The sequence below is a fragment of the Pinus tabuliformis genome, chromosome 1_1, assembly GCF_031772625.1.
Source record: "Pinus tabuliformis cultivar Carrire ecotype Pingquan chromosome 1_1, CPIR1, whole genome shotgun sequence".
NCBI lineage: Eukaryota > Viridiplantae > Streptophyta > Pinopsida > Pinales > Pinaceae > Pinus > Pinus tabuliformis.
The window spans coordinates 496,160,192-496,174,133 of record NC_142297.1 but is presented as its reverse complement, the minus strand read 5'-3'; positions in this window follow the sequence as shown (position 1 = coordinate 496,174,133).

Below are 13,942 nucleotides of genomic sequence, written 5' to 3'. Positions count from 1 at the left end.
TGGTCAGTCTGTCGATAGCCTCTGGCTAGAGTTTTGTAACGACCAAACCAGAGACAAAGGGATTGATATCAAAACCATCTCCCGTCTTGAACTCAAAGTGATTGCATTTACTGTTACCAGGCTCTGCGGAAGCACAACACTACATGTGGCCATTGGATCCCAAATGCAGATGGCAGTAGACTGCTTTTGAGGCACCGTCTTCAACTAGTGCGAAGCTGTGTTGGCTAATGTAAAAGGCCAACTAACTAGAGCAAAGAACGGAAAACTGAAGAAATTTGGATACAGTGCTTTAGTTGTGAGCTTTGGTCTAGAAAGGGTCCCAATGTTGGTCCCACAGCATCTTTCCATTGGAGTTGGACTTCCCTGAGAGCCCAAACTAATGCGTTGGGTTGTCGTTATGGCCCGTCATCCTGAGGAGGGTTTGGAGGTTGTTCGATTTTGTCCTGAGTATTTTCATTGGTTGGAGAACCAAGTATTTGCTATTCAGGATTTTCCTTATGCTAGGATGGATTATCGTGGTGACCCAGACATGGCTCTTCCACCAAGAGAGCAATGGGATGACTGAGGTAAAATTATTTTCAACATTTTCTACTTTAATTTTTTTTGTTTTTAAATCGTCCCAAAATTGATAGTAAAAAATTTCAAATGCAGATGTACGTCCATGACGACCAGCCACTCTCCAGCCCTATGAGATAAAACAGCCAGCTGCAGCAGCACCAGCCCCACATGACGAATCTACAGAGACCCTGGACGAATTGGAAAACCATTTAGAGCGTTTGAAAATAGACATTCCAGAGACTAGCATAGATGACATTCCTCTTAGGCTACAACGTAATGTGATTGGGGTCCTAGGACCTTTCAAGAGGTTCCTTTGTAGGGTGGCCCATACAGTGGTTTCTTATCATGATCATCACCAGTGATAGGATGATCGCCTGTTGTAGACTCATATGACTTTTTTTTCTTTTTATATTATCATTTTTGTCAATCATAAGGTGTTTTTCAACCTATGATCGAAGACGATGTATATTTGACACACTTCTATGCTATGCTATATCACTATTACCAGCTTATCTTGTAAAACATGTTATGGAATGTTTTTAAATTTACTTGTTTGATTATTGTAAATGTCTACTTAACATTTGAGAAGCAATTGCATCTGCTAATGTATTTAAATATCTTGGAATGTGCTGATATTCAATATAGTCAAATTCACGTTCCAAGAGACGAATTCTCAAAAATAATCTCAATAATACTGGATTTCTAATGGCATATACTCTATTAAGCTGTAACACAACGAGTTCAGAATCTAACCTCACAATCAAACTCCGAATCCCAAATGAGATGGATTTATATAATAACTCAATCACTGCACTATACTCTGCAATGTTGTTCGTTGTTTGACTGAGGCTTACCCCATGCATAGATACCAATTCATCAGAGGGTGAATAGATAACCCAAGCTGCGGAAGAAATTTTCCGTGTATTACGACAAGCACCATCAGCAAAACCGATGTATGTTTGGAGAGACGTCGACATCTGCAATATCAAGAGTAAAATCAAGATAAGCAGGAATAATGACAAAAACACTCTCTAAGCTAAGCACACTTTTTAATCTAAAACACACCAGCTAGAAAGAAAACTAACCTAACTAAAATCTCCACACCCAGATTTATGCATAATATCCCTTTAGGTAAAGACCATTTCTGGGCTTACCTAAGGAGACCCCGTCAAAGTCTACCAATTCATAGGCCCCTTTTGCCAGCTTTCGCTTAACAACATAAGGACCATGCCACATTTGTACGAATTTTCCAGCACCTAATTCATCATTTTCTTGATCGTACAGTAAGATTAGGTCTCCTTCCGAAAAATTACGAGGTGTAACATTTCGATCATACTGAGCTTTAATTCGTTTGGCATGAGCTTTGATTGCTAGTGCGTCATCACGTCGATTCTCATCTAGCTGAGCCAAGTACAACAAATGTTTTTCCTCTTCGGAAGTGGCTGGAAGTAATTCTATGGCCATTTGCAATGACGAGATTTCGTATTCAATGGGTAACACAGCTTCCAAACCGTAAACTAGTTGGAAGGGAGTGAAACCGGTTGATGTTTTTACTGAGGTTCGATATGCCCAAAGCACTGAAAATAGCATGTTATGCCAATTCGACCTATGAATCCCAATGATTCGTCGGATCATGATGACTAGAACTTTGTTGATGGATTCAACCAGACCATTAGCCTGTGGATAATATGGAGTTGAACTATCGTGACGCTGGCCAAGTTGGTCTGTAAGTTCAGTCATCATAATATTTTGAAAATGACGCCCATGATCAGTAATAATCTCTTGTGGAACACCGAACCTAGCAATTATATGATTGAACATGAAAATCGCAGCAGTTTTGCCGTCTGCCTCAAATGTAGGCATCACCTCAGCCCACTTGGTAAAATAATCTACCGCAAGGATAATATACGCATACCCCCTAGCCAAGTAAGAGTTACATGTAATAAAATCGATACCCCATTTCGCAAAAGGACCGACGACAATTATAGGGTGGAGAGGAGCAAGTGGAGCACACATCTTTCGATCACAAATTTGGTAGTTGTGGCATTTTCAGACCGCGTTAATACAATCTTTAAACAAAGACGGCCAGAAATAGCCAGCGCACAATATCTTTTGGGATGTGGAAAACTCAGACATATGACTGCCACACACTCCAGAGTGACAGTCATTTAGAACCCTTTCAGCTTCCTCATGAATTAAACAACATCGGAAAATAGAGTCCGCCCCATGATGATAAAGTGTATCTCCAATAATTTTGAATTGTTGGGATTGGAATCGTATTTTTCGATGCTCTGATCTTAAAATTTCTGGCCGAAAGGATTGGGTTTTGAGATAAACTATGATATCCCCATACCATGGATCTAAAGTGCTGATTAGAAGCAAAGATTCATCCGCAATGGGCTCCTCCGCCACAGTTTCAGTATCAGTACGCGGGAAGTCAGGCATCAACTCTGCAAAAACTAAAGATTTCTTTGACTTAGACTTTTCAAATTCCAAGTCAAACTCCTAAAGGATCACAATCCATTTAGAGTACTTTCCCCCTAGCAATTGTTTGGTCAAAATATAGATCATAGGGTTGCAATCAGAAATTACTGTAGTTTTGCGTAGTAAAATATAATGACGAAAACGTTGGACAACTTGAACAGCTGCCAATGCCAATTTCTCCACATGTGAATATTTTAGCTCAGTTGGATTTAAGGTTCGACTAAGGTAATATTTCACATGTTCACTATCGAATTCATCTTCCTGAACTAACACCATTCCTATGGTGGAATGCGAGGCGGCGAGATATAAGAAGTAGTCCTGGTTGTAGTTGGGAGGATGCAATAACAATGCATGGGTCAACACGTGTTTTAGTGCATCAAAAGATTTGTCAGCTATCTCATCCCAAAAGAATGGAGTATTCTATTTTAACAACCGGGTAAAACCCTTTGTGATCTCGGCGTAGTTAGGAATGAATCAACGTAAAAAGATTTCTTTCCCTTGCAAACTTTGGAGTTGCCGAAGACTCGAAGGAGGAGGCAATTTGACAATAGCTTCAACCTTCGAGGGATTGACACGAATGCCAGCTTTCAAAACAACAAACCCCAGTAACCGACCCATTTCTATACAGAAAACACACTTGTGTGGATTCAACCTAATTCAATAATGCCTACACCTCATAAAGATTTCTCGTAAATGGATGAGATGATCGGCTCGATGTAATGAATAAGCAGGTAAATCATTGAGATAGGGTTGCACAATGTGCTTGATGTCATGAAATGCGTAAGACATGGCTCTTTAAAAAGTTTCCCCGGTGTTCTTGAGCCCAAAAGGTAATTTACAATAAGCAAATGTCCCCCATGGACAAATGAAAGCCATTTTTGCTTGATCAGAAGGTGGAATATTTATTTGATTGTATCCAGAAAAACCATCCATGAAGGAGAATATTTCATTTTCGGCACAATCATCAATGATTTGATCGATATAGGGAGTTGGATAATTGTCTTTTGGACAGGCTCGATTAATATCCCTATAATCGATACATATTCTTATTGTTCCTTGCTTTTTGTTAACAGGAACAATATTCGATACCCAATCCGTTAAGGGAATTGGATAAATGAAACCTGTTTTAAGTAATTTTTCAACTTCTTCTTTAATAGCAGCAGCTTTTCACGGGTGGATCTAATGCAAACATTGCTGGATGGGTTTAGCATCCGAGTAAGTTTTGATTTCATGAACAACAATTGTTGGGTCAATTCCTAGAATTTCCTCATATGACCAGGCAAACACGTCGTGGAATTCTTGAAATAGTGTCTTATATGTTTGAATTTCATCTTCCGTACAAGAGGCACCTATATGAATGTTTTCAACAATTCCAGGCTTAACCGAAATGTCAATAGGAATAGTTCGAGAAATATTTCCTAAATTTAACTCAGAATCATGATTCTTCATTATATTTTGAGGTTCCTTGACATAATTAGTCGTAAAAATAGATGAAAAATCATTTTCAAAGCGATCAATCTCAGGTAAAAACGAAGACCTATGATGAAGATCTTCCCATGGCAAATCATCAACACACAAGATTTCACGAATTTTCTCATCAGTGTGAACAAGTTTGGAAAACGTTGTTGAATCTGAGTTTGATGTTGAAATTGATTCTTCATGGACCACATTCATTAAGTCAATTTTGGTTGAAGAAGGGTCAGAAAATGACTGTACGTCCTGATACGCAATTTCATATGGACTCAAAGGCATAGCATCACCAAATGAATCTATCTCAGATTCAGAAGGTACGATCCAAGGATCATCATAAATAATAGTGTCTGATGAAATCATATGAATGGTTGCAGTAGAAGGCGATACGTTGGGAGGAGGAAAGGAAAAAGTTCCTAGTAAACTAGAATCTTTAACTAGTCCTACTCCAACATCCTTATAAGGGATAGTTGTTTTGCCAACATGCTGGATACTTTCAGAAGAGGCTGGGTCAGATGAAAAGTAAGTTAGCTGGTCTATAGTTACGATCTTTCCATTATGAGGAAACTTTATAAGCTGAAAGACCGATGAAACAATAGCAGTCATAGCATAAGACCAACTATGACCCAAGAGAAGGTTGTAATCTAGAGGGGCATCAACCACCTCCACATCTAGATTAACAGTTTTTCCTTCAACCCCTATAGGTAAATCCTGTAGAATGACAAAAGGATGGAACCCACGGCCATCAAAGGCCTTTAGAATCGTCAGGGATTGATTAAGTGTAGGAGAACCAAGCGATCTCCAACACTAGATCGGCATAATACACGTTGAGGCTCCCTCATCAATCACAGTCCTATAGCAAGGTCTGTTTTTGACTAACACTGGAATCTGGAAAGCCATTTGATGAAGTAAGCGAGGTGTACTATTTTCTAGATCGAAAATCATAAGGTTCGAGTCCTGAATGTCAACCGCTCCTATAGCCGACAATAGCAATTTACGCTGTGCTGGACATGATTGTAGCACCTCCAAAGTGGACATTGCTGAAGGTGAAATAGCCAAATCTTCAACAATGTTATAGTTATGAGAAGCTCTCACATGTGGATTGAAAGCTGACTTTCGAAGTATACCCTTGGCGGGCGGTTTGATTACTAAATCTGGGTTAGGTTTCTCTATCTATAGTGGATCGGAACCGGGAGTTGAAGTTGATGGGTTCGAATTAGAAGATTCTGCTTCCTTACCACCAACAGGACTTTTATTTCCATAATCTTGCGATCGTGTCGCAATCCTAACATGGGACATCATCATTATGGGTTCTTCTGAGGCATTTGAGGAAGAACCTATCATCTTACTGTCTTGACTAGGAAAAGGATCCTTCAAAACAACAAGCGTTTGAGAACCTTTGACGATTTTCGCAACCTCAGTGTGATGTGGGAAGTCTCTTGTAAAATGATCTTCATCACAAATGAGACAAGGATCGAGGTTTACGTTTCTCATCAGTAGATTCCGTTTTTTCTGGTTTCTCTTTTGAATTTTTATCTGTTTTATTTTTCTTCTTTACTTTTTTTTTACCGCCAGATTTTGATTTGGCTGTAGATGACTCTAAAACATGAATATCGGTAGAAATTTCCGTGGAAGAATCTCCTGTCGGGGAATCTGGTAAAGTTATGATAGGATAAGAATTCTTGGAAGATTTCTTCTTACTTTTGGTATTAAATGTACCAATCATACCATCAGCGACATCAGACCTTGAAGGAGTTGTAGTTATTTGATTTTGTTTAGGAAGGTCGGGGATTTTCTCGTGTAACGTACCTGACTGCGTATAAACTAGGTCAAGGTACTAAGCTTGAGCAATTACTTGCTCTTCAGTAACGACTCCTACCTTAGCTACATCCTCAGTGATTTTCGGTAATAAAGATTTGACAAACCATTCTGCTAAGATCTGATCCGGAATAAAAACTTTCACTAAACGCCATTGACGTCTCCATTCATGAATGTGATCTGAAATTTAAGTGGACGTTGACTGCTTTAATGAAGTTAATAATTCCGTGCCATTGTCATCTCTGACTGGCAACTGAAAATGAGTTAAAAACAAAGTAGCTAACTAACTAAAATTATAAAAAGTGGCTCGCGGTAACTCAATGTACCACTTGGCCGCAAGACCAATTAGAGTGCATTGAAAAAGCCTTAAATGGATTGAATCATCTAAAATGGAGTTAGATGCACACCAGAGGTGATAAGTCATCACATGGTTCGACGGATCCTCTCATTATTTACCTTCAAACTTAGGAATATCACTAGGCAACTTATTCGGCATTGGTGGCCAAAACGGAAGATAATTAATTGGAGCGTTCGTAAGGCACGACAAGTCAGGCAAGTCCAAAGTTGCAATGAATGGTAATTGACGATTAGGGTCCCTGAAACCCTGGGTCATGAGACCAGCCCCAAGAGGAGGATATCCAGGATAACTAGGAATTGGAATTGCATTTGGGATATTATATCCTCCTAGAAAACCAGGATTAACCTGACCGTACTGGGGTTGTTGAGGTTGCTGATACATATATCCAGGTGTTGTAGGGAAAAGTATCCGACACGGAATGACCCTATCCCACTCTAAGGGTGATAGTACCTCAGCAACAACCGAAAGCAAAGCTATCTAAGATTTCTTCTTTATGAAAGTAAATAGGGGAGAAAGAGATCCACCAACCGATGTCTTTCGCTAGTGTTGATCCAGTCTTCTCTCCTTGCTGCTTGCTCCCAGCTCCTTGCTCTTTCACTGACCCAGCTACACAAAGATCCTGCAAAAAGGCAAGAGAGGGAAACTACAAGAAGCATACATTCATAACTGATTCAAGGATTAGAATAAATCAAATACACAAGTACAACAATACATCATTGAAACACATGTATATAGAAGAACCTCAAATGCTTTATTAATGGAAGAAGTAAAGTTCTGAGAGTGTTACAACCATAGAGGCCCAATCCAACAACACCTCCCAGCAGAAATAAATCTCCTCTTCACCTCCTTCAAAGCAATGAACCAATAGCTCTAAACTCAAACCAACAGCACTTCCTTGCTTTACACAAAATTCCAGCCCCCTTAGACCTCATGAGAGAGCTCTATATATAGGATATTTGGAGAAAGGATGAGTCAGCTTGAGACTGACATGAAGCTGACTTGTGTCCTCTCCCTCTTCAGTTATACTTCAGTTCTTGAGTCCACTTGGAGATCCTAGCTTCCACTTGGAGTTTAAGGACCTCTTACTCATCATAGGGTGAATTTGTTGATCCAAGTTTCATTTTAGAAGCTTCCTGGGCATCTGACACCTTGCAGAATTACTGTGCCACTTGGCCAATCTCGCCCAGCGCAGGTAGCCTTCATTACTGTTGACATTCAGTGCAGGTACAGAGTGGAGCAGTTGACATTCAGCGCAGATGCTCAATGGGGCAGCTGACATGATCCTGAAATTGCTTGTTTTTGAGTGTTTTCAGGTGGAGAACTGATCTGAAGTGCTGTGGTTTGCTGACCTTGTTCCTCTAGGGGTAAGAACAACATGTTTAGGGACTTTGGATCCCTTAGATTATTGACATTTCATGCTTCATGTTGTAAGGCACAAAAATGTCTATAACACCAGGGTACGGTTGATACTGATAGACTGGGTTCTGCACAGTAGGACCGAATTGGTACTGTCCCTGGTACGGTTGATAAGTAAATTGAGGTTGACTTGTGATAACCGTACTTGGACCAGGTTGTCCTACAAGAATTTGAACCGAAGTCTGAATTGTGGGTCCAGACTAAGGTAAAGATGCTTGAGGAGTTGATATAGGAATAGTAGAAACCGGAGCCGTCGATACTCCAGAAGTAGGTGGGGTAGATTGAACAGATGTTGCAGTAGTTGCAGCAGTCTTTTGAGGCAGAGTTTTAGGGGAACTAGGCCCAGGCTGAGAAACTACAGAAGGTGCAGAAGTTTGAATAGTAGACTGGACAAGTTGCTAGGTTGAACCAGAAACCAAGGGTTGTCCAGATTGAGATGACAACTGCACATTCAGTTGCAAGATCTGTTGTGATTGAGGTGGATCCCACACTAAGTTCATTCCTGGGTATGGACCCATAGAAGGTTGAGCATATTGAGGACCATAACCGGGTTGAGGGTAGGGTTGATAATTCAAAGGTACATTTCCAGTTCCTTGGACAAATGATTGACTGGAAGGTGGTTGGAAACCTTAGGTTGGGTACTGACCTTGAGGTTGATAACCTTGAGGCACGTACTGATACTAGGGTTGACCTTGAGGTACATACTGAGTCTGGGGTTGACCTTGAGGAATGTACTATCCCGTAGGTATGTACTGTCCTTGAGGTTGCCCCCCAGGCGGTAATTGGGTACCTTGAGGTTTCCCCCCAGGCGATAATTGAGGACCTTGAGGCTGCCCCCCAGGCGGTAACTGGCCACCTTGAGGTTGCGGATTTGGAATAGTACCTGACATCATAAGAATATCTTCTACACTCAACGGCTTAGTTCCGTTATTACCAGTTAATAACCCTTGTTCAATAGGTTGAGGAGATGCTCCCGAAAAAGTACCAGTAAGAGACTGATACCCAGAGGGAACAGAAGGACTGCCATATAAAAAGGTTTCTGGAGATTGAGAAAACATGGACGACTGTCTCGACATATTCAAAGGAGGATAATAACCCCTAGGTGTTGGGTGAAAAGGAATGCGAGGTGGTGAAAAACTTAGTCCCGGGTTTTCCAAAAAATTGGTCAATGAAAGATACCAAGCGTCCCTCCTAGGTGGACTATAAAAGATCGATTCACGCTCCCTAAGTTCTATAGCTGGTTGATTTTCAGGGATAGGTATACCTTCTTCCGGAGTAACAAGTTCTTCAATAGCAATAAGTCCAGAAGGAAGATTTTGGGTAATTACTCTTTCTACCCTGGGTGAACCAGGACCACTGGAAGTTGGAGAGGCAAATCCTGATGTTGGAGTAGCAGCAGGTTCAGTTTTAGGTTCAGATATTTTAGGTTCCTCGGCTAATTCACTAGTAGAAGAAAAACTACCAGTAACTTCGGAAAAAGAAACAGGTTCTAAAATATACTCTGGTGCTTGAACTTGGTAATCAGGATGTACAACCAAAGAAGACTCTCCTTCTTCAGGTGACCCAACTCTACTGTCACTAGGAGTTACAAGGGCTCGTAGCCCTTCAAGCTGGCTCGGTGAAAACTCAGGAGGTTGGCCCCGAAGTCTATGGGACTTCCTTGGTAATTCAACCATGATTAAATATTTTAACTACTTCACATGCAAACAAAGAAAAATATCAATGAAAACTACCTAAAGTCTCTAAAGAACCAAACAATTTTGAATCACACGCCTAAAGAATCTAGGAGGTCAAACCACACACAAACAGTAACTTTCCGTACCAAAAACACTAGTTGGTGATGAAATCCAACGTCGTAGAATTCAATACAGAAATGGCGGTTGGAACAGTTACCCCGACAACCTGCTTAATGAATAGACTGGCACAAGTTTCTCCACTAAACCGTCTCGAGTGAAGAGAACCCCCCAGAAAATCCAAGTGAGTCTAGCCGACGTCTGCTCCAGGTACAGTGGGATCTTCCCTCCACCATCACCTTAGGAAAGAATCCTAAAGAATACGGTCACTATGGTTACCAACGGAAACAAATATACCTGGGGGAATAGTCTGTGATCCGATACACATGCAAGGGCAGAGTAGCAAGCTCAATCCCCTTGAAGGCTCCTTGACATAATCCAAGGTTTACCAACAAGTGACCCCAGGCTCCTTGATAATGGTTAATCCGAGGTTTACCATTTTTAATATGTGTATATCTAGTATCGTTCCCAATGAGGAAGGATTGAATACTCCTCTGGTTCGGACACGATCTCATGCTTGACTCCTATAAGAGGAGCTTCCCAGAGCACAGATTTAACAATTGGAATTTATCTCCTACCGCAAGATACAGCTACTTGTTTGTTTTACTATCTTGGAGAGTTAATTACTCCCTACTCCAAGATACTAGCCTAAGCTATGTTGGTGATAAAAAGCCCTAGAAATAAAAAGATTACTAGATAGATTTTACTTTAAGCGTTATTTTTATTTGTTTTTTCTTAAGTCAAAAGGTGCGGAGATGAAACTTTATGGTGTGAAGACTCGACTCCAAATCACTAAAAATGCACTTAAGATGAAAAACAATAATTTTTCTTCAATGAATTTCTAGCTAAAGAAAGAGTTGAGAATGCAAATGCTTGTAAAAACAAATCTTTCCTTAACAAACAAATAAAAAGAAGAACTTTTTGTCTTTTCCAATGAACTCAAAAACGAGACAACTAGTTATGCTCACGAAAATTTCCCTTTCTTTTCAAACACTCAAATACTACTAAAACAAACTTTTTCAAAAGAGAATTTTTTTTAAATTTTATAAAACACACAAAACTATTGAAAAATTTAATCTTGAGATCTATAAATTCTGAAAAGCTAATTGAAGTAAAAGCTTACAATATTTCTTTTCAAGGATGTTTTACTTAGTTATGAGTCAACTAAAGACTAATTTGTCCATAATCACAAATTAATCGAAAAACAACCAGCTTTTGTTTTCTTTTCTAAAAATGAAATCCAAAACTTTCAACACAAGTTCTTTCAAAGTTTCGCAAAGAGAAAAACAAGATGGATTCCTCAACAAAGGCAGATTTTACAAAACGATCAGACTCATAAGAAGGCCAACAAAAACCAAGGTGATCTGAGGTTTCTAAGGCTTCTAAGCTCTGAGTTACTACAAAGACCAAAACGAAAATCAAGCCCAGCACACAAAGCTTCTAGGAATTTCACCTAAAACCTAAATGCCAATGGAATTAACCTACGAAAAGTTTCTGACAAGTCATGTGCAGATCTGGGCAGAGGCTAAAAACACATAAACAAATCCTAAGCTGACTGAATGAGAAAATTTCAAGTTTTTCAAAATTTTGACAGGGTCCGCAGGCCCCCAGTATACCCAAGTGCGGTACCACTCTGTGTGTAAAGCAAAAGTGCGGGGATGTCTGCACTGTGTTACAATCAGAGAGTGCGGTCCTCTTCCAAAAGCACGAAAAACAAAAAATAATCCAAGATCTACTGAACCTACCCAATCCCACATAATAAGTAAAAACCAGAAACAGAGAAACAATTTCTCAAGTCAAAGTAAAAGCAAAGGCAAAAACCAAAAATTCAAGTCCCTAGCAGAGTCGCCATTTTGTTGGCCGGAAAAGTCGTTCTTGCGGACAAGACCGACCTCCTTAGTATCTAATGATATCTAGCGACAAGCAAACCAAATAAATTCTATCTTTATCTAAATATGAAATTTATAAATAAAGGCTAGTAGATGTTTTAGGCCTACCTCGGGTCCAGTGCTAGTTTTTGGAAGCCACACTCCATTGATCCAAATGAGCTCCCTTGTAAAGAATCTGCAAACACAAACAGGCACACATATCAAATAGCATCTAAAAAGCCAAGATAATAAAGCACATTTATCATGATGATCAAGGAATTCATGAAGTAAATCATAGAAGACAATTTATTGAGAAAAATGAATCTGATTGTATTAACTTTAATCAAAGAAGAACTTTACAACCTTGGTGCCTTGATGCTGTACAAGCTCCTCCCAGGGTCCAGCAAGAATCTCCTCTACTTAACAAGTTTCACTCTCTTCCCAAAGAAGCCAAAAGGTATGTAATCTCTCCTCTCAAGCTTAACTAGGAAGTCTCAATTCCAACAGCATTTACCCTAAAAAATGTTCAGCTTCTAACCTCTCTAGCAACCAGCCCAATGCCTTAATTTATAGTGCAATGGAGGGAAGCTACTAGGTCCACCTTCAAAGGGATAAAGCCCTCCTTCAAAGGGATAAGCTCCTCTCATCAAGGGGTTAGCTCCTTTAGATATGGGATGCATGAACCACCTAGGAGTGAACCAACCACGTCAAGATTCCTTCTAGCAGCGTCCAGAATTAACCCAAAGTGAGTTTTTAAGAATAAACTTGCACCTTTTTTACTTTCACAGGGGTCTGCACCCACTCCTTTAGAGACAGAGCAGGCAGGTCCGCAGGTAACATGACCAAGGGGTGTGGGACTGTAGGTAATGGTAAGAGAAAGTGCGGAACCAGAGCTTTATTGATTTTAAAGGAATTTCTCTCATTTTTAAAGCTTTACATGAAGAGATGAGGTTTGGGACTTGCAAAGGAGGACAGTACGAGTGGTGATAGACTCACACTGACTGCAAATAGTCATGGTGACAATATTTTGTGTAACACCTACCCCTGTTTTAGCCTTCTTAGGACTATGACTTCACATCGCCCCACCTCACACCTAGAGGTATGGCTACATGTGATCCCTCTGCCCACTTGGCTCGCAATTTCCCCCTACTGGAGGTCTCTACATGAGTGGATGCCTCCACTCAATCTCCTCTCGGCTTCTCCAGTTGTGGCTGCTCCACAACCTCCTGAAGTTGCTTCACCAATTGTGGCTCCTCCACAATTGTCTGAGACTTCTTCTGGCACTCCATGTTGAGAGGTAACGTACTCTCCCTCTCAACCACCAAATCTCCAATAGTTGCCTTGCTCCTCAGGGCTTTGCATGCATCTTGAACCTCAAGAGCATACAGGTTCTATACCCGTGAACCAGTCTGTTTCACCTGACCCCTGGTGATGTGTCTAAGGAAAACCTTTCCCTTACTGAAGACTACATCATAGCCTTTGTCCTCCAACATCACGATCGATACCAAGTTTTTCTTCTGTCCAGGCACATACTTCACATCTATCAGGGTGATGCGAGCTCCATGCTCCCTCTAAAAAGCAATCGTACCTTCACTTGAAACACGGTACCTTTCATCGTCACCCATCTCTATGAGTATCTTGAGGTCTTTCTCCTCCAAGGTACTAAACAGACTCTTATCGTTGGTCATGTGGAATGAGGCTCCACTATCAAGAAACCAACCAATGCATGCGATGAGGGTAAAATCCAATTCAAACTGAAAGACCAATGCCTCACCTTCAGATCCTTCCAACGATCCCTTCTTGGATTTCTTCAATGGACAATTAGTTGCATAATGGCCCACCTCATGACAATTAAAGCATCTCACTTTAGATTTGTCAATCTTCTTCCCTCCATGACAAGAACTTGATTTTGGATGAGAATCCTTCTCCTTCCCTTTCCTTGCCTTACTCGCTAAGGCGAAATTTTCTTCATCCTCCTTGGATGAAGAACCATCTCTGGCACTCCTCCTGATCTCCTCCTGCATCAGATCTGACCATAGTCGTTTCCAATCTGGCAGTTTCTCTCTTCCATTCACTGAGTCCTGGTAGTATGTCAGCTCTTAGGAAGACTGAGGAGAGCAAGACTCAAAATTGGTCCGATAAAATATAGAACTTTTTCTACAAAACCTTGCTCCTAT